The following is a 27431-nucleotide window of genomic DNA, read 5'->3' as shown; positions in this document are numbered from 1 at the left end:
TTGATACCGGTTGAGACTTGATTTAGGACCAAGAATGTGATCTATTCTGGAGAATGTTCCATGTGCACTAGAGAAGAATGTGTATTCTATGCTTTGGATGAAATGTTCTGAATATATCTGTGATGTCCATCTGGTCCAGTGTGTCATTTAAGGCCTTGATTTCCTTGTTGATCTTTTGCTTGGATGATCTGTCCATTTCAGTGAGGGGAGTGTTAAAATCCCCTACTATTATTGTATTCTTGTCGATGTGTTTCTTTGATTTTGTTATTAATTGGTTTATATAGTTGGCTGCTCCCATGTTAGGGGCATAGATATTTAAAATTGTTAGATCTTCTTGTTGGATAGTTCCTTTGAGTATGATATAGTGTCCTTCCTCATCTCTTATTATAGTCTTTGGCTTAAAATCTAATTGATCTGATATAAGGATTGCCACTCCTGCTTTCTTCTGATTGGACCTCATTTCTTAACACCATCTTCTCTAAACAAATCCATTGCAATAGGTTCCTGGCTGAAGATTCTGCCTCTAGACTCTTCTCCACTTAAGGCTCCAAAAGTAAATTTTTTTTTATCCCATTGTCATATTACCCAAATTCTCTAAGAAAACAAAATTAATTTAATTGCTGGTCCTCATATAATGTGTCTGCTTCTACATCTACCTTAAGTGTCCTCTTCACTTGTAACATCTAAATTATTTTTATCATTAATTCAGTTACAAATACCACTTATTTAAGGGCATTTTTCCTTCTACACAAAACCTTTTCACCTGTACACTGGATATTTTTACTAGCAACACTTTTTCCTAGGCATTGTTTTATTGTAGTCTTTAAATATATACACATTTTGCTTCCTTGAAAATTTTCTGAGGGCAGAGATTGACCTTTCCAACTTTGTATCTAACCCTTACCTTTCTAAGTGTTTTGTATAAATTTGAAAAATAGAAAGCATCTGTTGAACTGAATTAAAATTGTAATGTAAATTTCTTATCAAAAGTTGGCAACATGTCATTAATTAAATGGATCATGCTTCATATATGTACAGACCATATGCTCTAATAATATCTCCAACTATTGTTCTCTTGCTGCAACAGAAGAAGCAATTAACAGTTATTTTAGAAAAGTGTTAAATACTTTTCTATGTTGAAGAGCCAAAGAACTCCCCAGTGAGCAACTCTACAATATAAGCTGGAAAAAGTAACATTTGTTCTTTTTTACTTTATTCAAAAGAGAGCTTGTATTTATAGATTAGCTGACTATGATTTCATAGACATCTTCATAAATATTTGCATATGTTGAGTCTAAAATATGGCTCCTGTATAAAAAATCATTAAATATGTCTCCTTTATAAAAGATCATTAAACAAGAAGTGATATTATAATTGAAATTTTATTTACAGTCATGGTTATTTTGTTACATTTCCCTGTTTCCCAAATCATAATAAAGAGATATTTGTCTCCTTGCTTTTAGTCAAATGTTGTAAATGGGCTTTGAGGGAATATTTTCCTTCACATTCCTTGACTGAGTTTTCGTTAGGCTATGAGCCAAGTCATTCTTACCTCTTTAATATTCTTAGTAATTACTCCACACAGTGCTATTATTGCTCATTTTGCTCTACATTTGGATTAAGGAACAGACACAGATTAATTATCTCCAATTTCATTTGTCAGATTTCATCACTAATACAAAACAAATTACTAGTCTTAAAGAATGGGTCATTTTTAAAGTAGTATTCTTACTGTGTAAGCTTTGGTAAGACTCGTCACGTCTGTGGTCCTTTCTGCATTGACTGGACCAGCAAAGTCAGTCTCTGGTGACCGCTCCATTCCATCCTGATTGTGTAATATTATCCTGACTTTTATCATCACCCTTTGAACTTTCTTAAGAACTTTTATAGCTCTGATGCTAGTCATTTGATTTTCACCACACCCAGAGAGGGACATGAAGTGAATATGTTCATCCTCTTTTACAGATGAGAAAACTGAAACCCAGAAAGATTAAATGAATTATTTAAGTTTAGTGGCAGAAACCATTTCTCTGCACTACTAGCCCTTTTCTGTTTCTTTACTGTTTGCTGTGGGCCTTGGCTGATTATTATCTTCCTGGGGAAAAATGGTATCCTGTCTTATATGTAGTTGTTTTTAGATCCTATCTTGAAGGTATGTTGGAAAACAAATGGTGCTCAATTTTGAGGACACCCCCCCAAAATCTTTTAAGCATGTATATTTTCTATTCTCTGTGTGTGTGTGTGTGTGTTTCTTTAAGGGCTAGAACCATTATACTAAATAATACTAATTTTTTATTACTCTCTTAATTACCATATTTGAATGAACTGTTCAGTGAAGCACATGTCTATCAAAAATAACACCAAGAATGTTGAGGAAGTATTGAAAAAGTTGGCCTATATAGCATGATCCATATGGGAAATATCCCTTCCTTACCCCCCACCAACTTCTAATGAAATTTACATAAATTATTTATTTTTTACTTCAAGGCTAGGTATATACAAAACTGTGAAAGGAGCAAAGTCGTATGTGGTGTTTAAATTACTCAAATGGTAACCTTTGATCTCACTTTCTGGCATCTTGCCCTGCCTAACTAAGTATACATTAATACTGACAAATATATGTCTTAAAGACTTTTATGATTATTTTCATTCTAGTAGTCTGATATAGAGATTAATATCATATAATCCAAATAGTGATGAATTCTGAGGAATTTAGTTCTATTGTAAAATAAATTTCAATTGTAGATTATATAGTGATACACAGGGAACCTTGCCTTACTTTTATATCATGCAAACAGTTTCCTATCCATGGGAATAATCTTGCTAGAAGATGCAAATAGAGGAAAATGAAAGGAAGGGGGTGGGGGTTACTTCCAAGCATCAAAGAATAAATGGCTAGTAATTAATATAATATTTAATCTCATAGATATTTTCTCTCTCATGCAGGATTTAACAAATTAGAGTTAACTTTTTAGGTATAATATTTTGTCAGATAAACCTCAGTTCAGGTTGATGAGGTTCCATAAGCAATCCCCAACGAGAGAACAGATTGGAATGTAGTAACACTGCTGTATTTTTAAAACTTTCTCATCACCTTCTCATTGTGTTGAAATGTTCTTGCTCCACACTTTTTCCTTTTTATGGGAATTTGATGTTGTAGTCAATAGCGATATCATCACAAATGTTTCTTTGTGGGGAGAGATAGCTGTGTTCACCTACAAGTAGTATGTACCATGAAGAACTTAATTCAAACAGATGCAATCTAATTGAGACCTTGTAAGATGTCTTCCCTTCCATACGCACCCATCTCAGAGCTTAGTAAAAACAAACCAACTGCAGAGATTTTACATGCTTACCTTTATTCTCAAGCCAATATTTTTATAAAATTAGAAGCAAAAGGATTTATTTATTACCGATTTAAAAAACGAAGAATTAAGAACTAATTTCCCGTAGAGATTCTCTTTTACTTCCTAGGTTTTTGTTTAAACAAAAATTCCGTCCTTTTTAAATTCATTCCTTCTAAATAATTTTCTGTTGGGGACACCAAGGTTATTGGACATTGCTATCATGATGCATGATACTCTCTATCACGCACCAATGCCATCATGATCCGTTTGCCAAAGGCAGAACTTCTGAATGATGGCCTATTGCTTTTCCAAGAAACTTATCTATTATCACACTAAGACATACATACAATGTTTCCATCTAGATGATTCTAGTCACTTGTCTCTTCACCTGTCAGTTGGTTTTCATTTGACTAAGTCCCTTTTCCATTTATTTATTCTCTGCTCTTTATTTCAAGGACTGGAAGCTTGCAGAACACATTCCCAAATCCTTTGCCAGATGGCCTCCTGTGAGGCTTGTTGAGATGAGGCATGTCATGAAGAAAAAGAGGGTTTTTTTTTTGTTTATTTTTTCCCCTGAAGTGGCAGTCCCATCTCAGGATTTGAATACCTGCTGTTCAGTACCTCTTCAGTAATTCCAGCCCTGGTTATGTAGTAACTTTAGTTATATTGCAGTTAGTTCAGACTTAGTACTACTCTAGGAGTTGAAATGATATCCTTTTTCCTAACTTTAATTTCTAATCTTAAGTGCTCTTCAAGAACCCCCCTCTTTTTCCTTATATTCCTTCAGTTACTTATGGCATATATGTAGCAAATTCCCTACTAAATCTTTCTTTGTTAGCAATATCTAGAAATCTTTCTGTTTTCTCAAGTTGACTCTGACTGATACTGTACTTACTATGGGAAATAGTCCCAAGCAATTGGTCTTTGCAGATGGCAATCTGGGAAGAGTTTCATGAATTGACGAGGCTTGAACATGATACTGACCTCATTGTTTAGTGGAATATGGGATAGAGTCTTAACTAAGAAGAGGTAACCGATACCCCCAAATATTTTTTAAATTGTTACTTTATTTCAGCATAAAGCTGGTAAATATGTTAGGAAGCAAATAGGGTTTTAGACCAGGGGTCAGAAAACTGAATTATGTAGGCCCATCTGTTTTTGTAAATAAAGATTTTTTTAAATTTAAATTCTACTTAGCTCACATATGGTGTAATATTAGGTTCAGGTGTAGGATTTAGTGATTCTTCACTTACATACAACATCCAGTGTTCATCACAAGTGCCCTCCTTAATACCCATCACCCATTTAACCCATCCCCCAGCCCACCTCCCTCCAGCAACCCTCAGTTTGTTCTTTATTGTTAAGAGTCTGTTTTATGGATTGCCTCTTTTTTCCCCTATGTTCATTTGTTTTGTTTCTTAAATTCCACATATGAGTAAAATCATATGGTATTTGTCTTTCTCTGACTGACTTATTTCACTTAGCATAATAGTCTCTAACTCCATCCACATTGTTGCAAATGGCAAGATTTCATTCTTTTTATAACTAATATATATTTATGAGTATTGTATACTGTGCATATATGTATTATGACTTATATGAATATTATATTTGTATGTATCATTATATGTATATATGATTATTTATGTAGATGTCACTTCTTTATCTATTCATTAGTTGATGGACATTTCGGCTCTTTACATAATTTGACTATTGTTGATAAATGATGTTATAAACATCAGGGTGCTTGTGTCCCTTCAAACCAGTATTTTTGTAGCCTTTGGGTAAATACCTAGAAGTACAGTTGCTGGGTCATAGGGTAGCTCTGTTTTTAACTTCTTGAGGGGCCACCACACTATTTTCCAGAGTGGCTGCACCAGTTTGCCAGCAGTGTAGGCAATTGGAACACAACCATGCATTCGTGTTTGTGTATATATCAATGGCTGCTTTTGTGCTACAGTGGCAGAATTGAGTGGTTGCACCAGAAATCCTGGGGGCTATTAAGCCTAAAATTTGTAGTATTGGATTATTCAGGATAACTTTGCTGACCCATGATCTAGGCCAACGAAGGTAGAGTATCACATTGGATCAGGCTAGATTTGTTGATACTGGCATTTTTACTCAAACACAGAACTAACATGTTTACTAGAGTAGCTCAATTAATTTGTAGAAGCCTGGATCCAAAACCGTCTTATATTCATTGAGGCTGAGATAACAGAAATTCCCTAGTATTGGACAGATGGTTTAAAGGTAAAAGAATGTTCAATTGAATCTCTTATGTAACTTCCACTGCCCAAATATGTAAATGAAGAGTGCCTAGATTCTCTCTCTTCAGTCCAGCATGATAAAATTTACCATTGTATCTAGCCCTTGTATCATTGTGGTACCTCCTCTCTTCTTATCTGAGGGTTGAAGATGTGTCTATTAAAACAGTACCCCAGTTTGAAATGGCATAGTAGGATCTTGAACTGAAAGTGCAAAGAAGCAGGCTTCCTTACTCTGGTGAGAGTAGGGTTGGAACAATAAGTGTTGCAATTTGTGAAAGTTGTTGGTAGCTAATTGATCATAGCAATGAAATAGATAGGCAGTTAATAGAACATTACATGGCCCAGATAGTCCAGGAGACTCTGAATGTGGTGAGCAGATATCTGACTTGAATCATCTTATAGGTAGCAGCTTGTTTACATGTTTACTTAATAAAGGAAAGCTATGTCCCCTTGAGGAAGAATCCTGTTAATTTCTAGGTACTCTCTGTGGTGTTTTTTGTTTGTTTTGTTTGTTTGTTTATTTGTTTTTGTATCCCAGTGGTCCAGGGCTTGTCAGAAATCCCCTTAAAAGAGAGAGAAAGTCTGTCAGTACACATATCTGTTACTATCACATCACAGGACCACCCTACCCCCTTCTATACAAACATAACATACAGTGCTTAGTACTGTATACTGCCTTTTTCATTTTGGAGGCATTTTGTTTATCTGTCTGAGTGTTTTGCTTCAAGTTATCTCTAGGAATGCCAGTTTAAATGAAGTTCAGATTAAACCAGTGCTCTGCAACAGATCCAGTGTAAGTACATGCTGTTCCTTGGGCCTTGGGATATAGTAAGTCTAAAGGTACCGAAGTGTTTGAACCAGACAGGGATTCTTTATGGATCCCTTAGCAAGCCTAGAAATATAACCACAGTGCCAGCCCCTGAGGCATTTTAGGAAAGCCATGTTACCAGATACTATTTATCTTTTAAGAACTTGCTCCTGGAGCAGGTAGAGACTAGATGCTTCACCATGAAACATCAAGGACTATGTATACATTCCAGGTGTCACACTAGGAACCTGATCTATCTAACCTGCCAAACTATCCAAAATTGAATGTGGCCTGTCACAATTCACAATCCCTAAATAAATAGAAGTAGTACATATATTTTCTAAAGATTTTATTTATTTATTTGAGGGGCGCCTGGGTGGCTCAGTGGGTTAAAGCCTCTGCCTTCGGCTCAGGTCATGATCCCGGGGTCCTGGGATCGAGTCCCACATTGGGCTCTCTACTTCGCGGGGAGCCTGCTTCCTCCTCTCTCTCTCTCTGCCTGCCTCTCTGCCTACTAGTGATCTCTGTCTGTCAAATAAATAAATAAATAAATGAAAATCTTAGGGGAAAAAAAAGATTTTATTTATTTATTTGAGGTGGGGGGTGGAGAGAGAGTGAGAGAGCATGCACAAGCAAGGGGGAGGGGCAAAGGGAGAGGGAGAAGCAGGTTCCCCACTGAGCAGGGAGATGCATACCACATGGGTTTTGACCCCAGGACCCTGAGATCATGACCTGAGCCAAAGGCAAATGCTTAACCAACTGAACCACCCAGGCAGCCCTGGAAGTAGTATATATTAAATTAAATTTGGAAAAATCATGAAGACATTGTCAAGTGCATGAATAGGAAGCTAAGAGTTCTAAGGCACCTATTCCTGCTACACTGATTAATCTCTCTTTCCCACACCTGTGATTTCATATTGAGTTCCCAAAACTGTAACATTGAGGAAGAAAATCCTTGGATATGCTTCATGCATGGTTCTGCATGATATTTGACATAATATTAAAGGATATTATTACCATGGCAGTTTGAGATGGTGCTGAAAATGGTGATAACAAATTCTTCAAATGGGTAGATATTAAATATTTTGTTTTCTACTTTAATGGAAAGATGATCAGTCCAAGTCCATTTTAAATTTTGGAGAGCAGCTCATAGTTTGGATAAGTGGTTTAATACATGTAAATAACATGATTAGAGGGGCACCTGGGTGGCTCAATGGGTTAAAGTCTCTGCCTTCGGCTCAGGTCATGGTCCCAGGGTACTGGGATTGAGCCCCGCGTCAGGCTCTGTGCTCAGCAGGGAGCCTGCTTCCCTCTCTCTCTCTGCCTGCCTCTCTGCCTACTTGTGATCTTTGTCTGTCAAATAAATAAATAAAATCTTAAAAAAAAAAATAACATGATTAGAAGATGTCAGAGAAGTTAGAAGAGACACATGGATGAGTCTTTCAGAAGGAACATAAAATATAGAATATTTGCATCCTGTGACTCATCTCTAGATAGCAACGGTTACTGAAGAGGGTCTCAAAGGCAAAGGACAAGATGATCTATCCTCTTTATATTGGTTAGCCTCTTTTTTTGACAGCTAGGTTCTTGTTAGTGATCTTATCTGCAAAGTCTTTATGGCAGTGAGACTGAAGAAATTATGCTAGAACATAAATAACATAAGCTTCCCCTTAGGAAGGCTAATTTGGAGTGCAACAGAGGGCTTGAACTCACAACCCTGAGATCGAGACCTAAGCTGAGATCAAGAGTCAGCTGCTTAACTGACTGAACCACCCACATGCCCCAATGAAGCTAATTCTTTTCTTGCTAGTATTCATGTCTAATCTATAAACTCCAGAAAACAACCAAGAGTTCCTAGTATGCTACCAATCTCAATAGGGACTAATCAAGCACTTGAAGTCAGCTTATTATATCAGACTCCCTGATCATGAAAGGGGTAGCAGTTCATTCTTACTGGTATAAACAGTTGTGTTTAATGAGGATTTGCCTTTTCTACCACAGATACTTCTGCCAGCACTACCACTCAGGGACTTTCAGAATGTCAGTAATTTAATTCAGTGAAAGGTGTCTTTTGCATCTTTTCTTCTGGACACATAATTCATTTTGTTTATTTTCATTTTAAGTTTTTATTTAAATCCAGTTGTTAATATACAGTACAATATTAGTTTCAGGAGTAGAATTTAGTGATCCTAAATGGTTTGCCTCTCTCTTTTTTTTTCCTCCTATATTCCTCTGTTTTGTTTTTTAAATTCCACATATAAGTAAAATCATATGGTATTTGTCTTTCTCTTACTTATTTCACTTAGCATAATACAGTCTAGCTCCATCCATGTGGTTGCAAAAGGCAAGATTTCATTCTTTTTTATGGCTGAGTAATATTACTACACACATGCACACGCACACACACACATACATATACACACCACTTCTTTATCCATTATCAGTTAATGGGCAGTTGGGCTCTTTCCATAATTTGTTGTTGATAATGCTGCTATAAACATTGAGTGCATGTGTCCCTTCAAATAAGATGGATTAATTTGATTTTTATATCCTTTGGGTAAATACCTAGTAACGCAATTGGTAGATTGCAGGTTGGTTCTTTTTTTAACTTTTTGAAGAACCTCCATACTGTTTTCCAGAGTGGCTGTACCAATTTGCATTCCCACCAGCTATAAGAAGGTTTCCCTTTCTCCATATCCTCTCCAATACCTCTTGTTTTCTGTGTTGTTAATTTTAGCCATTCTGACAGGTGTGAGATGATATTTCCTTGTTTTTGAGTTGCATTTCCCTAAAGATGAGTGATGTTGAGCAATTTTCCTTGTGGACGCATAACTCATTTTAAAACAGAAGAACTGTAGCCATGGACTCATTGACATGAGACATAATAGTCTGACCAAACAGTAGATTACCTACAAGCAGTGATTCTACCAAATATTGAAAAGATCTGTCAGAGTCTTAATATTTTGTTACCAATCCCTAAATTAAATATCTTCCTGCTTGAAATCTTAAGGGTGTTATCTGTTATTCTGTCTGGACCATAACCCATACATCCTGCCACCTTTTTATAGGGTTTGTCCAGTAGCTGCTGAATCACTGAGTCTGATAACCATAATTACCATACTACTGTAAGGAATATTTTTCACTCTTCTATCACTCCCAATACTATTAGCAATATGACTAGCCAATATTTTGACTAGAATTTCTATGATTTATTTAGTTGTAAACCTTTGAGACGTTGGTCAATGTATGTTTGCTCTTATTCTAATAATTTTAACAAATGAACAAATATGATTTTCTTGTTCATTATTACCTTGCTTATAGTAGAGATGGAAAAGTAAGAAAAGAAGTTTTAATATAGGGAAGTTAGAAGAAGCCATTACTTAAATTTTGTGAAAAGTCAGTTTGAGCTTAAAATAGTATCAGAGAATGTCATCCTATAATAAGGTGGGAAATGGAGTAAAGCAGTCTGACTGTGGTATGGACTGATTAAAGCTAATCTATTAAAAAAATTTAAAAACCCTAATGTAGAAATTAGTGGCTTTCAAATTAGATTAATTTGATCCCCGAGGAACCAAATACGTAGAGACATTTTTGGTTATTACGAATGGTTTGGGGGGATGTGCCTGGAATCTAGTGGATAGAAAGCCCAGGTATGCTTCTCAATATCCTAGAATGCATAAGATGGCTGTCTTTCCCCTAAACACAGTACAGAATTATCCTAACCAAAATATCATTAGTGCTTAGTTTGAAACACCTGTTATAAATGAACAATGGTATCTTTTAAAAATGTTCAGGACTGAAAACAGACAAATATAAATTGAAAGTCCAGTATGCCTATTCATGGATAAGAGTAACCTGGGCAGCACCAACATTAAATGAATTACAGTGATTGTTTCTCTGTATCTTCTTTTGGGCAAGTTTTTTTTTTTTTTTTTTAAGATTTTATTTATTTATTTGACAGAGAGAGAGAGGGAACACAAGCAGGGGGAGTGAGAGAGGGAGAAGCAGGCCTCCTGCTGAGCAGGGAGCCTAATGTGGGACTTGATCCCAGGACCCTGGGATCATGACCTGAGCTGAAGATAGACACTTAACGACTGAGCCACCCAGGTGCCCCTAAATGTCAATTTTCTTAACTGGAGAGACTAGACTCATTTATATGTTTCCAAATAATATTATTGATTTTGAGCTTGATTTTACAAAAATATTGTATGGTGACTTTATGTATAAAAGTGACACATAATAAGGAAAGGAAGAGCCTGTATGTTTAAAATATTCTTATAGATCGGTTTTAGCTAATCCAGCAACTAAGGTAGACCCTGAGACTCACCTTTATTCTTGAATTGACTGCATTGCCTTGTCAATAGGTCTGTGTTTATAATTTTACTAAAATCTATAGTTTGTTTCTTAACATCATTTTAAAGTCTCAAACAGGTTTAGATAGTATAAAAAAGGTGAGAACAGGGACTTCTGGGTGGCTTACTCAGTTAAGAGACTGACTCTTGATTTTGGCTCAGGTCATAATCTCAGGGTCCTGAGATCAAACCCCTACATCTGGCTCCACAGTGGGCATGGAGCCTGTTTAAGATTCTCTCTCTCACTCTCCCTCTGACCCTCCCACCCTGCTTACATGGTCTCTCTCAAAGAAAAGAAAAAGAACATCTTTTTGACTTCAGACTCACAGTATAAATTGAGTAATCGTCTTAAAATTTTTTTTGAAGATTTTATTTATTTGATAGAGAGATGGAATGAGCACAAGCAGGCAGAGCAGCTGGCAGAGAGGGAGAAGCACACTCCCTGTTGAGGAGAGAGCCTAATGCGGGGCTCCATCTCAGGACCATGGGATCATGACCTGAGCTGAAGGTGGACACCTAACCAGCTAAGCCATCCAGGTGCCCCAGTCTTCTTAAATTGTTAAGAAAATATTTGATATAATATATGTGTAAAATCTGTGAAATTGTTTTAAAGAATGTAGTATTTTTATTCTGATATTTATCAAGTCCTAAGTTTTATACAAATATCAACTTATGTAATCATTATAGACCTTGAGGGAGAGATCATTTTTACATTAAGAGTATAATAAAATAGCTAATCTTGGGTGAGTGCTTATCTAAGTGCCAAGCCCTGTACTAAGCCATATTCATTAATTGTAATGCCCTTCTTCCCATTTGAAAGATGAGGAAACTAAGGCAAAAAAATGTTGTATTAAATTGCCTAAGAACAAGTTGGTACTAAATAGTAGAGCTGGTGGTTCAACAAAGGTGTTTTTTTTTTTTTAAAGATTTTATTTATTTATTTGACAGAGAGAAATCACAAGTAAGCAGAGAGGCAGGCAGAGAGAGAGGAGGAAGCAGGCTCCCCACTGAGCAGAAAGCCCGATGTGGGGCTCGAACCCAGGACCTAGGATCATGACCTGAGCCGAAGGCAGTGGCTTAACCCACTGAGCCACCCAGGCGCCCCAACAAAGGTAGTTTTATATAGATGTCTGATTTCTTGAATATGGTTAGACTGCCTAGCATGCATTGGGATGTTAATGAGAGAAAAAAAGAAAGAGTTTGTGAGTATATATTAATCATTATTTGTTACAGGCCATGGAAGGAAGGAAAAGATAAAAAGAAAGAAAGAAAAGAAATTTCCTGGCCAGAAAAGGACTCTGGAACCTATTAGTAAGAAGAGAAAGGGGGTAGGGAAAGAACACAAAGAAATTAGTGAGGTGATTATAATATCTTACACTCTTTATATTTCATCCAAATGGACTCCTTTTTGTAATTTATTGTTATCTGCAAATAGTACAGTTTTCTGGGAATTAGGGTTCTTGTAGGTTAATTGATGAGGCAAAAAAAATGGGTTTTTACAGAAATGTACAAGTAGTTGAAATAAAGAAACTAACAAGTGAATAATTACTGAGCTTATGTCAGAACCCCACTAATACTTGAAATTATGGACACCTACGTACAGTTAAGTATAGACGTGTTAACAGGAATTCCAAAAACCTCATTAGCAGACGCTATATTTGGCCTCACTGTATAAAAACTATTTCATAATATATGAAGAGGGGCACCTGGGTAGCTCAGTTGATTAATCGTCTGCCTCTGGCTCAGGTCATGATCCCCAGGGGTTCTGGAATTGAGCCTGCTTCTCTCTCTGCCCCTCACCTGGCTCATGTTGTCTCTCTCTCTCTCACTGTCTCTCTCAAATAAAATCTTGAAAAAACCAAACAAACTAAACCAAAACAAAATATATGGAGTGCCTATAAAATAACTTGGTCCAATTTAAGTGTTTTTTTTTTTCCTCCCAGAAGAGATTTAGGAACTTTATTTTGGCCTGAAAAATACCTAAAGAGGGGGTGCCTGGGTGGCTCAGTGGGTTAAGCCTCTGCCTTCGGTTCAGGTCATGATCTCAGGGTCTTGGGATCCTGTTTCCCTCCCTCTCTGCCTGCTGCTCTGCTATTTGTGATCTCTCTCTGTCAAATAAAAAATAAAATCTTAAAAAGAAAATTACCTAAAGAAAAGGTATGCTATGTTCAGAAGTTAAAATTTTTAATAATTTCTGCCCCTTCAAAACAAGGAAAATATTTAGTCATTTACTAAATATCCTGCTTATAACAACCAGCTCTATATATTGGCTAAATTTCAGAAGAGTCAAAGTCTTGGTATTAAAATAAATGTTTTGATTACTCCCAAGGCACTATGCTTGTGTCAGTAAAATAGATAAGTTCAGCAGCTAGCTTTACCAAGATAGTCTAGGGTATGCACAATGTATACTACAGACACCAGGGTATGAATATTTGGAAATAACTACTTAATACTTCCACATGCAGATTTAAGGGATGTTGGGTGAAAATCCAAAACAATTTACTTTATCTGAGTGTGGGCTTTGGTACCAAGAAACAGAAGTAGAGGGTCCAAGGCCTAATCTGCCACTGGCTCAGCCAAATGTGTTGCTGGTATTCCAAATATTTTGTCATATGGTAAGAATTTCCAAATGATGGGACATTGACTTTTGTGGTCCTATCTCTTGATTTTCTGCAAATTATCCACACCATACATGTGTTGAGCAGAAACTCCTCTCTGTGATAAAATGTCCTTTAAACCGTGCTATCCTTTGTCTTAAATTACTGAAAGTCAATGCAGTTATCAAACTCACAGTGGTGGTAAGTCTGCCATCTGTTCAACGTCTAGGCTGTGCTGAAAATAAATGGTAATTCAATCATCGTGTTATATTTTTTGCAAAGGATTTTCATGGAAATGCTTGATTTCTGAGTTAGTATAATGCCCTTTTGTGAGGAATATGAAATCCAAAGCTCTCTATCTCTGGCTTTGTTATTTTATTATGCAAAATGTAAATGATTTTTGAAGTCATCATTAACATACGTAGACTAAGCAGTTGCTTGCTTAGTGGTAAAAAGTCAAGGACAATTTTTCAACTGGCACCTCATTTTGCTGACTTAGTTCTTAGTCAGTACTGACCTGATAAGGGACCAATCAGATTTATTTATCCATACGTTATTGTATAATAATTTAGAATTTATCCAATCCCACTCCTATGTTTTATACTCCTAACGTGGGTATTTATTTACTCCCCTGTTAGGAATCTGAGAAAAAAAAAAAGGCTATTGCAAAGTCTCTTATAAGAGACTTTTCTAATTTGAAGGGGTGGACTGTTACTTATGGGGATAATAGTACTCTCCCAACATTATAATGCCGTTGTTAATAAGATTGATTATTCACAATCTCTATTTCCTCTATTTCAATTAAGTTGAATTCCATCACATTCTACAACCCTACCTTGTTGAAGATTTGTGGCATAGTTATAGATCATTGTTATCAGTGATATCAGGTAGCTGTGGTTCTCTTTTTACTTCTCTTTGCCTTATGATATTGGTCAAACATGTAAATATTATGGGTGGGCATTATTTATTCACTTTTGGAAGCAGAAGTAGCATTCATATCCCCTCCCTCACAAAAGGATATAAGTGTAATCGAAACTCAAGTTTTCATGTGATGCTTGAAAAATTGACATTTATATTTGCAGTATTTTGAATTTCAAATGACTTTTGAATACTCTTTTCCAAAATTTACCCACATGCAAATAACTTACTCAGTTCTAGTTCTAACTTAAAATGTTTCTTGAACATGTCCTGTGATTAGTAAATAGTAAGTCATATAATTGTATAGTATTATTGTGGACTAAATTATCCCCCTGTTCCTGGATTAAGTTAAAGCCTAACTCCTTAATGTGGTGGTACTTAAAAATTAGAGCTTTTAGGATGGTTAAGGTTAAATGAAAACACAATTGTAGAGCCCAATTTGACAGAATTGGTATCTTTATAAGAAGAGGAAGAGATACCTTACAATTCTCTCACTCCACTTATATACACACAAAAGAGGAAAGGCTGTGTGAGGACACAATAAGAAAGCAGGTGTATGCAAACCAGAAAGATAGTTCTTGCTTTAAACCAACCCCAATAACAGTGCCTTGATGTGTGACTTTTAACCTCCCAGAACTATGAGAAAATCACTTTCTGTTGTTTAAGCCATCCAGTCTGTGGTTTGGGGTTTTTTGTTTTGTTTTATTTTGTTTTGTGATATTTTCTTATAACAGCCTGAGCAGACTGATTCAAGTATGAGACTTCCAAATGTATTTAGAAGTTGACAAAACAGAACACATTCACTAGTTACTTAAAATATGTTTGAAGCCTTATTGAATGATAGAATGATACCAAACACTCCGATAATTTATTTTATTAGTATTTTAATATACTACATGGTTGCATAAGTACAGAAATTCAGGGGCTTCTTGGGGCAGATAACTGAAAAATCTCAGGATGAGCTTTTGAAAAACAGATTTAGGCAATTCCGTTTTTCTGTCTGTTACTCAAGGCAAATGTATCCATTTGGTTTGGGCACCAGATGAAATTGCTAATTTTATATAGAACATCTTTCTGTTGTTTTAGTTACATTTCATCAAAAACACAAAAGCATTTTCTTTTTATTAACATGCAACCAACAATTTTTATACCAAATTTTTGTTCTCTTTAAGTAACATAATGTAGCTGTGAAAGTTAACAATATATTAGTTCAACTTTAAGGAATGCCAAGCAAAGTTGGGCATTGACTGGCTTTGATCCAAAGTCTATTATACAAAATATATTCAAACCCTGATTTTTCATCTTATTACAGTAAATTTTAACCAATACCTACCTGTGTTCCTGGGCATACTGGGTCTCTAGAACTTGAGTGATCAAAAATTATTTCTAACTTTCTCATGTTATGAGCCACACAGTTATGGGAGAATTCATGAGAGTCTTTTTACTCATCATGTAGCATATTCTGTAACTCACCCTGGGACTGAGAAAAGGGTAGTTGATTTCTTTGCAAGGTTGTCTCCACCTACCTGGAAACTAAACTCCTAAAAACAAGTGATTAACTTATTAAAGTCAATATTTGGTAAGTTTTAAAGGCAGATCTTTCAAAATTTGTTCAGTCATGTCCTAAATCAGCAATAACTAGAGCTTTTCATTTCTGTGGCTTGACAGCCATGCATCTGCTGAAGTTAATTTAAAAATAAATTATAGGGGCGCCTGGGTGGCTCAGTGGGTTAAGCCACTGCCTTCGGCTCAGGTCATGATCCCAGGTCCTGGGTTTGAGCCCCGTATCGGGCTTTCTGCTCAGCAGGGAGCCTGCTTCCTCCTCTCTCTCTCTGCCTGCCTCTCTGCCTACTTGTGATTTCTCTCTGTCAAATAAATAAAAATCTTTAAAAAAATAAATTATAAATTATGTTCTGAATATAAAATATGTACTCATTGTAGAAACTTGAAAATTTAGAACATATGAAGTACAAAAATATGAAGTATCCATATAGTAATCCAGTATTTAAAGTCAATTCTGTTAAATATTGGTGTGTTTCCTTCCTTTCTTTCCCCCAGTGCTCATTGACAAGTAGGTAGGGTAGATATGTATGTGTGTGTATGTGCTTTATAAAATTAGACTAAATCTTTACCAAGTTTTGAATCCATTTTTTAAAATCTGAGCATGAATTATGAAATTAAGGAAGACTCTGGTGACAGACAAGTAATAAAATCTAAATACCCTTTGTTTTTATCCTTGCTATTCACAAGGCTCTGGGGAATTTACTGCATAAGCTCTGAGAATAGTCATAATAATATATCTCTACTGGAAAACTTTCTGTGGGTACTATGTAGGCCACACATCTTCCATGAAAACCCATAAACATTTCATGCTGATATGATTTATGCTTATTTATTTTATTTATTTATTTATTTTACAAATTGAGAATGCAGCTTAAGTCACATCTGCTGAAAAACAAAGGATTTGGTTTTAGGTTAGGTTCATGATAATACTAACTTGAATGTCTAATAATGCTATCACATTTGTATATTTATAATAATTATAATTATTTGACACTCTCTGAGATAGGTTGGGCAGATGCTCTAGTTTATTTGTTTGCTTTTAAGTAGGCTTCATACCCAGCATGGAGTCCAATGCAGGGCTTGAGTTTACAATCTGTGGTCAAAACTTGACCTGAGACCAAGAGTCAGATGCAGATCTGAGAGAGCCATCCAGGTTCCCAAATGCTCTAGTTTTTAAGGACTGAATTGATACTTTAATTAGAAAAAAAAATTCTGAATTAAATAACATATTTAGATTAAGTGAACATAATTTAACCAGATGTATTTGCATTCTCTCCAAACCTAGATTCTATCCAAATGATAGAAATAAATAGGAAATATAAAAACACACAAGGACATTGATAACAAAGGAATAGACAGTAGAAGTTGATAAATTGAAGAGAAAATGTTTAGAATAATGAAAGGAGGTAGAGAAGGAAGGATAAATTATTTTTTAGAAAATAGTAATTTCCAATTTAAAGCCCTTGCTAATGGGGCTATTGGTAAGAAATAACCAAATTTATCCTTAAATACCCTAATGAGCCTCAGATTTTGGGGTTTACCAAGTATATTGAGAAGGGGGTTGAACTGTATGACTAGAAAGATGGACAAAGTGAAAGTCTAGATATTTTGTGCCACAACCCCTCTTATTTGTCTGAGAACTTCTGCATCCAGGAAGTGTGCCTTCTGGCATATGACTGCAAAAATTCTTATTCGAGAAACTTCATAAAACCAGAGAAAGTGTCTCCAAATACTGATACTTGAAAGACCCTAAAAAAGGCTGTCTACTGTTTTCTTCTTTTATAGAGAAACCCCAGGTTATTTATATTGCCATGAACCAGGAAATGTAACGATCTTTGAATATTTAATTCTTAAAACTAAAAATATAGTCAAGAATCAGCAGACATTTGAGGAAATGATCCAATTTGAATAAGAAAGAATAAAATAGTCAAACAAAGAGTGAAAAAGAATTCCCAAAAGAGAAGCAACACTGTTAGGTGCAAAAGAAATCTTACAGATTACCACATTAAATATTTGCAGGAAGATGAGTAAATAGTCCACATCGACTTAGACAAGTGTAGAATACTATGGGAAAATATTAATCAGAGAATCATGATAGCTCTTGAAAACAACGGGGTAGCCAAAACAATAGCAACAATAACAACAAAGAGATTTATAGCAAAGTCAAGGAATGTCCCTGAAAACAGAATAAAATGATCATATCTAAGAGGTGCCAAATTCTACCTAGCGATAAATAGATTTAAAGTTCATAAAATCTGTTCTTCAAATTTCATCCTTCTTTTTTGATATTAGTTCATTTTAGGCTTCATCATCCACCTGATTTTCAAAGCTTGTTTTAGTCAGCAAACACATCTTATTAGCCATATCTAAAAATTATCTTCTGAATCTTGTTCTACTTACTGACACACACTGACGATTCCTTCTTCCCACTCTTATCCTCTCTTGCCAAGAATACTGCAACAGCCCTCTAATTGTGGGTCTGCCACTTAGTTAGGATCTTTATCTATATCACTTCTAGTATTACTTTTCTAAAAATTTTATTATGACAATTGAAACTATTTGCTAGTTCCCTCTTTGTCTATTATAAAAGAGCCCATTATTCAACCTGGCTTGTAAGCCCTTGTTTATCTGACCTGATTCACATGCTCAGCTTCCTCTCCAGTTACCATAAGCATTCAACTTCTAGTTACACTAAAAATTTCAATATTTCACATATAATTTTGACGATTCAGGCATCCATTGCTTACTTTTTATATACTAATTTTTTTAGCTAATTACTCAGTACTCCTCCATCTGTTTGTCCCTTCCAGGCATGAAGGGATTTTGTTGGGAGAAAGTTAAATGATAACAAGAATGCAAATTTTATTATTATTATTATTATTATTATTACTATTACTATTATTTTACTATGATGATGAAAAAATGTTTTCCAGTAATAGTTGAGAAATAAAAGTCAGCAGTAATTCTTACTGGATTCTTGTTGCTTTGGAGACCACAGATATATATCTTTGCTGTGGATAAAAATGAGAGTTTTTAGGTCAGTATTAGGGAAACTTTAAAGCAGAATACAAACTGAAAAGGTCATTTAAAGACCAAACATCACTATTTTGATAACTTCAGTTATCTCTTTTTGGTGTCTTTTTTCCTCATACTCCAGTTCTCCATTATCATTCCTTTTCCAGTCTTCTATTCACAGTTCTACCCCCAACCAAAGTTAATTTCACATGCAGAGGAACAATGTTAATGAGCCAGTTAGAAAATCTTTGGTGTAGTACAAATGTGAAAGGCCAAAGTTTTGGAAAAATCAACTTATTTGATTATTTAATTTAAAGATATATTATGGAAAGTAGGTGGTTTTTTTGGTATTTTTAGTGTATTAGAGAGTTTTAGTAAAGTTTGAATCAATCTTTTAGTAATTTTTTATTTGCATAACTGGTTTTACCTGTGGAAATAAAAAAATGAGCATAGAGACAATACAATTCTAGACTCAAACTAATTTTGTTGTTTATTAAAAAAAAATAGAAGCCATACAGTTTTAGTTCAGAGATACAGAGAACTGAAAGTGTCACCCCAGTTTTTACAACTAAGCTGTATAAACTGAAAATAAATGAAATTAATAACTTTTCTTGAACCCATCAGTGAAAAAAGGTCATAGGATAATCAAGTGACCTAAAATACAGGGGTGGGGGAATATGTGCCTGTGGGGAGAAGCACAATTTAAGCATTTGCTTACTCAAGACAGACACCATAGGATACCATATAAGCCAATAAAAACAAACACTAATAAATCGTAGTGATTTCCAAATGTGAATGTGGGAGAGCACAACAGTGTGGAGTCCACAGGATGACAGGTATAGACAGGTCTCCAACCTTCTGTGAACCCTTCCTCCAGGATTCCCTGAAGCCACTCATAGGAGAAATTGGATAGAATCCTGAGAAAACTTTTCTGTGGTACTGACAAGGGAAGAAAAATAGCACCCGCTGATATGTCTCCCTGGAGAGGTGCTATTTTCATCTCTACTGTCTCTATCGTGGAGAAAAAGTCTTAATTTGCAGGGGGAAGAAGAACAAAAACTCGAATATATTGGTACTGTTGGGACTCTTTTGAACTGAGGAAGAGGGCAAGTAGAGGGATGAGTTAGTACCACCCCAGGATAGTGGTAGGTTTGCATGCTAGTTTTGTCACTGTAGATGCAGGAGGGGAAGGAACTCCTGTGAAAACAAAGCCTTGAACAGAGAAACAGAACCTGCCTGAGACTTAGGATGAATTAGAACATCAAGGAGTCCCATTTTCCCACTCTGGTCACCTCCAGGCTGTCAACATAAAAATCAAAGTAGCAGTAGAATATAGTTGGAAGAACTGCAAGAGACTGATTCTCTCAAAGAGCAGATATTGAGGAAACCCTTTGGGCAGAATAGCCCACACCATAAACTCAATTGATAGAGGCATATGAAGCCTGTGGTATGCTGAAGGAAACCGTAGTAACAGGATAATTTAACCCCCAACTCCTAACTTCATTAGCACACAACCACACATTGTGTCCCTTTGAAAAGAAAGGCATGTGTATGTGTAAGTATAAATATATTTTATAAATATAATTTTTTATAGATTGTTAGATATACCTTAATACCTACTCTTATGTCCAGTTTTCAAACAAAAAATTATAAGGCATTACAAAAAGGCAAGAAAAACAGTGTGAAGATACAAAGATCTCATCCAAACTAGATTGAGGTTTGCCATAGATTTTATATCCAACACACAAGAATTTAAGAAAACTATTTTAGTATGGCTCTAAGAAAAATACTGAAAACATGTATGACTGGTTAGGTAATTGCAGCATTTAAATGGAAACAATAAGAATCAATTGGAAATGATGGGGGTTGGGGGATGAAACAAAACAATGAGAGAAGATGAATTCCTTTGATGGACTTTTTAGTAGGCTTAAAGCTGTCAACGAAGAAGTAGTGATTTCCAAGATAGGTCAATAGGAATTATCCAAACTGAAACCAAAAGAATCATACAGCAAAACATCTAGCATTGTGGAGTAATATCAAATGATTTAATAGACACATAATTGTAATCTCAGAAGGAGAAAAAAGAGTTGGAAAGTTGGAATGTATAAAGAAGTAATGGCTAAGAGGCACCTGGGTAGCTCAGTGGGTTAAGTGTCTGACTTGATTTCAACCAGGTCATGATCTCAGTCATGGTCAGTGGGGAATCTGCATGGGATTTTCTCTCTCTCTCTCTCTGCCCTTCCCCCTGCTCATGCTTGCTTTCTCTCTCTCAAATAATTAATTAATTAATTTAAAAAAGGAAATAATGCCTAAGAACTTTTCCAGGCTAGTAAGACACCAAACCACAGACAGAAGTAGCTTACAGAACACCCAACAAGATAAGTAATAAAACAAAGCAAAGCAAATCAACACAAAAGAGCCTCCATTGTGCACATATATTCAAACTGCTGAAAATGAAAACAATGGGAAAATTTTGAAGAGAGTGGAAAGACAGACACATTATTTACAAAAAAAACAAAGATAAGGTTTATAGCAGTCTTATCAGAAACCATGCATTCGAGACAACAATGGATGGATATTTTCCAAGTGCTGGTTTCAAAAAGGAGGACAAAAACTCAACCCAAAATTACATACCCAGTGAAAATATTCATCAAAAAAAGTAAAAGAAATGAAGCCTCAGAAAGGCAAACAAAAAATCAGAATTTATTGCTGGTAGAGTTAATCTACAAGTTATTTAAAAGAAGGATCCTTGAAAATAAAAAAAAAAATAAAATAAGGATTTTGGGGCAGAAGAATGTGATATAGATAAACAACTTGGACCTATACAAAAATAGAGTTGAAAATAGAATCAAGGGGCGCCTGGGTGGCTCAGTGGGTTAAGCCACTGCCTTCGGCTCAGGTCATGATCTCAGAGTCCTGGGATCGAGCCCCGCATTGGGCTCTCTGCTCAGCAGGGAGCCTGCTTCCTCCTCTCTCTCTGCCTGCCTCTCTGCCTGCTTGTGATCTCTCTGTCAAATAAATAAAATCTTTAAAAAAAAAATATTAAAAAAAAAAAGAAAATAGAATCAATAGAGATAAATATTTTTTAAAAATTTTTATTTGCTCTACAAGATAACTGAGTATTTTAAGCAAAAATATATCATGCTATTGTGTGATTAAATATATGTATATGTAAAATTTATAATAAATAAAAGGATGGAGGGGGAATTATTATAGGTATATTAAAATTATAGGTATATATTAAAGGTTATAGGTATATTAAAGGTATATTAAAGCTGAAAAATTATTATTTGACTATAGACTCATGTATGTATGTATCTAGGTCTCCAAAAGTGAAACAAGTTTAGAAGACTTAGGTTAACTTATTTCAAGCCTTATTCTAAAACTACAATAATCAAGGTAGTATTGAATTGGCTAATGGAAGACAGATTAATCTTTGGAATAGAATAGAGAAACCAATAATGGATCCCCACAAATATAATCAACTATTTTTTTTTCAGAGCTACACTCAAAATTCAGTTGACAATTGACATTCTTTTTAGTAAAATGGAGCTATAATTATTGTACTTTAACATTAAAAAAATGAACCTTCATATATGCTTATCACTTCAAACAAAAATTGACTTAAAGTGCATTATAGACCTAAATATAAAATGCAACATCCCAAAATTCCTAGGGAAAAAAAAAAAAAAGAAATCGCATAATCTTGGGTTTTAACAATGAGGTTTTTTTTTTTAATATTTTATTTATTTATTTGAGAGAGAGACAGTGAGAGAGAGCATGAGCGAGGAGAAGGTCAGAGGGAAAAGCAGACTCCCCGTGGAGCTGGGAGCCCGATGCGGGACTCAATCCCGGGACTTCAGGATCATGACCTGAGCTGAAGGCAGTCGCTTAACCAACTGAACCACCCAGGCGCCCCTTAACAGTGTTTTTATGTATGACATCAAAAGCGTGATAGATAAAAAGGAACAAATTTAATTAGTGAACTGGGCTTTGACATGATTAAAACTTCTTGTTCTGCCAAATTTTAAGGTAAAGAAAAGGCAGACGAAAGTTTGGGGAAGAAAAAAAAAGTTTGGGGGAGATATTTATATATTATATAACTGATATAAACTTTTATCCTGAATATAAAAAGAACTCTAATGTTCAACAACAAAACAACCCATTTTAATTAGGAAATGAACAAAAGATCTGAACACTTTCTCTGTGAAGATATATACACATGTCAAATGAGCATATGAAAAGATGCTCAGAATCATTAATCATTGAGGACTTGCATATTAAAATCATACTGAGAAACCCCTGAACAACTACTAAAATGGCTAAGAAAAATAAAATGACAGAATGAAGTGCTGTCAAGGATGCAGAACAAAGGGACCATTTCCATTACTTATGAAAATGTTACAGCCACTCTGGAAAAATAATTTGGTAGTTTCTTGTATGATTAAACATATTTTTACAATGACATTATTAATTATTACCCCAGTGCATTGAAAATCTCTGCCCCGGGGCGCCTGGGTGGCTCAGTGGGTTAAGCCGCTGCCTTCGGCTCAGGTCATGATCTCAGGGTCCTGGGATCCAGCCCCGCATCGGGCTCTCTGCTCAGCAGGGAGCCTGCTTCCTCCTCTCTCTCTGCCTGCCTCTCTGCCTGCTTGTGCTCTCTCTCTGTCAAATAAATAAATAAAAAATCTTAAAAAAAAAAAAAAAAAAAGAAAACCTCTGCCCATAATATAACCTGTATTTAGATATTTGAATCAGCTTCATTCATAAACTCTAAATAGAAACAAGCCATATGTCTTTTAACAGGTAAATGGGTTAAAAAAAAAAATCCATGCAATAGAATGAACTTTAAATTTACCACAACAAGGATAAATCTCAAATGTATTTTAGTAAAGGGAAAGAAGTCGGACTCAAAAGATTACATATTTTGTGATTGCATTTATATAATATTCTGGAACGGCAAATTTTTTGGAACAGAATAAAGATCTGTACTTGCTAAGAGGTTTGGAGAGGGAGGAGAGATAGGCTATTAAGAGGTTTGCACAAAGGAATTAGGCTGATGCAAGTGTTCTGTGTGGTACTACAGTGGTGAATATATTACTGTGTGCTTTGTGAAACCTGTGGAACTGTCTACCACAAAGAGTGAATTTTATTATATGAAGAATTTTTTTTTTAATGACAATGTGGTAAAAACTGAGGATAGAAGGCAGATGGTGAAAAATAAATGTCACTGAATTAAAATGTATGAAATATTCTTATTAAAGGTGATGAGGAAAAAAGCAGTGGGAAAACATCTAGAAGGTATAAGGGTAAGACAAAAAGAATGTTAGTTAAAAAACTGGAAAAATATGGATAAAGTATATACTTTTGGTAATTATATTTTTCCAGTATTGATTTCTGAAATTTAGTAAAAATACCATTGTTATCCAAGTTGCTACCTTTAGGGGAAGGGGAAAACTCTGTATAATCTTGGCAACTCTTTAATAAATCTAAAATTATTTTGAAATAACATATATAAAAATACACAGTAGCAGTTCTAGGTCTTTGTTTTTGTTTTATTTATTTTTTGTTGTTGTTGTTGTTTGTTTCTATATAAACTTAGAGTCACTTGGTCCATCTCAAAATTCTGCTGGGGTTTTCACAGGGACTGCATTGAACCTGTAGATCTGTTTGGGATAAGCTGCTCTTAAGAATAGTAAGTGTTCCAGGGGCATTTGGGTGGCTCAGTGGGTTAAGCCTCTGCTTTCTGCTCAGGTCATGATCTCAGGGTCCTGGGATCAAACCCCACATTGGGCTCTCTGCTCAGCAGGGAGCCTGCTTCCCCCTCTCTCTGCCTGCCTCTCTGACTACTCGTGATCTCTCTGTCAAATAAATAAATAAAATCTTTAAAAAAAAGAAAAAGAAAAAGAAAAAAGAATAGTAAGTGTTCCAGCCTATGGACATGATATGTCTCCCTTTTCATTTAAGCTTACTTTAATTTCTTTCCGCAGTGTTTTGTAAATTTCATTTCATAGGACTTGCACTACTTTTGTTACATTTATTCCAAAATACTTTCTAATGTTGGTTACATGAATTTGTTTCAGTCTTCCATATCTTTAGTAATTTTCTGTCTGCTTGTTTTTTTTTTTTTTTTAAAGATTTTATTTATTTATTTGACAGAGAGAGAGATCACAAGTAGGCAGAGAGGCAGGCAGAGAGAGAGAGGGAAGCAGACTCCCCGCTCAGCAGAGAGCCTGATGCGGGGCTCGACCCCAGGACCCTGAGATCATGACCTGAGCTGAAGGCAGAGGCTTAACCCACTGAGCCACCCAGGCGCCCCCTGTCTGCTTGTTTTATTAATTTTTTTCTCAGCTCCAATCTGCTCAAGAGTCCATCTGGTGTATATATTCAGTCCAATTATTGTACTTCTCATTGTAACTTTCTCTTTTGTTTCTTTCTATAATATCCATTTTTCCCTTGAGAGTCTTATTTGTGGCTCATTGTTAGTCCACTTCCCTTTAGTTCTCTACATGTTCCTATTTTACCTTGAACATATTTATTACAGCAGCTCTCAAATTATTGTCTGATAAATATCTGGGCTCACTCAGTGTTATTTTTTATTGGCTATCATTTTTGCTATTTCTCTTCTATGTTATCACACTTTATTTTTATGCTTAATAGTTTTTGGTTAAAATTGAATGTTTTAGTTAATGCATTAAAGTAATTCTGGATTCTTTTTTTTTTTTCCCTGTAGGTCTTTTATTGTTGTTTTTAGTAATTGTCCTGGTACTTAAGCTCTTAAGCTTTGTCTGTCATGCTATTTAAATTATATATATATATATATATATATATATATATATATATATATATATAATTGTTTGTTTCTAATTACCTGGCTTCCTTTGGTATTCTTTGGTATTTTTTCCTGTGTTAGTGGTCAGGCAATGATTTGTTTGGAGTTTGTGTTTAGACAACTCAAGTCCATAAGGCTCTGCCTTCTACTGAACTATCTATACATGGGTAGAGAAATTTATTTAGATTCCCAGAAATTACTAGTATGCCTCAGATTTTTAAATTTGTCCTGGTTCTTTCAGGTCACCTCTATGCAGGTACAGTTTATCAGTCAGCCAGGTATATATGAGTTTAGAATTTCTTTCTATGGGGGCGCCTGGGTGGCTTAGTGGGTTAAAGCCTCTGCCTTTGGCTCAGGTCATGATCCCAGGGTCCTGGGATTGAGCCCCGCATCGGGCTCTATGCTCAGCCAAGAGCCTGCTTCCCCCTCTCTCTCTCTCTCTCTGCCTGCCTCTCTGCCTAATAAATAAAATAAAAAATCTTAAAAAAAAATTTTTTTCTATGAATCTGACCCTTCCAGGTTTTCACCATTAAATTTCTCCCTTGTCTACTGCCCTTTTAGAACTATGACCACCATCTTGGGCTAGCATATTTGTGGGTTTTCCTCAGTCTTTCAAACTGAGTAGGCTGGGTTTAATAGTCAAAGACATGGGTTTATCCTTTGCTTTCACCCCAAATCAGCTCTGCGCCTATAGTTGCTAGCATGTCCTGTATCCAAAGGCAATAGTGCTATGGTTTCTGGTGACTAAGGAGGGAGGAATGTAAAAAGGCCATAGGTTTGTCCTGTATTTTCTTAACATTTCAGCAGTTTTTAAAGAACAAATGCTTCTCAGTTTTTTGTCTGACGTTGGCTGATTTCCAGTACCTGTAAATGATTGTTATTGACCATGTTGTCAGGTTTTATACTTGTTCTCTACAAACTGTACCTCCTTTCTCCACTATTATCATTTAATTAATTCCAATGTGTTTGGGACAAACTAGTAACTACAGGTAGAAAAAAATCTAGTTTCTAACACCCTTTCACCCTCCAAAGTAGGGACTGGTATCTTTTCTTAGATATAACTGTGAAGAGTGCAAAAACTCTCTTACAAGCAGGAGTCAAGATGGAAGAAGTATTTCTATTGAAATTGTGGTAAAGTGAGATTGCCTACTCATTTTAAAAGCCTGCCCAAGGAAGCACACCATGCGGAATGATAGCAGTCAAGGAGGCCTGGAAAAATGTTTGATCTCCAGAGTCAGGACTAAAACCGATTATTATAATGAGAGAAGGGTGGTTTATGAGCTTTATTCTGCATTGTCCATATATCCAGGGACATCCCTGCTTTCAGAGGTTCAGTGAGTAATAGCTTGGAAAGTCACCTGTGAAGCCTACCTTCTACTTACAGTGAAGTTCTGTGCAGATGAAGAGAGTTCTGTGGATATTTTAAGTGTGTATTATTCCCTGTTAGGAGTGTTTAGTTCCTGGAAAGGAAATAAGTAGAAAAAAGGAACACCCCAGGAAAATGATCACAACAGCAAGTTAATTGTCATATCTTGGGGCATAGACTCCAGAGCCTTGGCATAACTGAAGGTGCGTGAATGTTGCTGCATAGCATTGGGACAGTTTGGAAGCAACAAATCAAAAAGGATGGCTTTGTAGAGCTCCAAGCATTTCTTTGTTTGTTTTTTCTTTTTTGAATGGATAGCATAGATTCTTTTACATGAGTAAAATATAAGTGCAATTTCCTGCCACT

This window comes from Lutra lutra, chromosome 9 (assembly GCF_902655055.1).
Source record: "Lutra lutra chromosome 9, mLutLut1.2, whole genome shotgun sequence".
Lineage (NCBI taxonomy): Eukaryota > Metazoa > Chordata > Mammalia > Carnivora > Mustelidae > Lutra > Lutra lutra.
Note: the sequence above shows the minus strand (reverse complement) of the source record.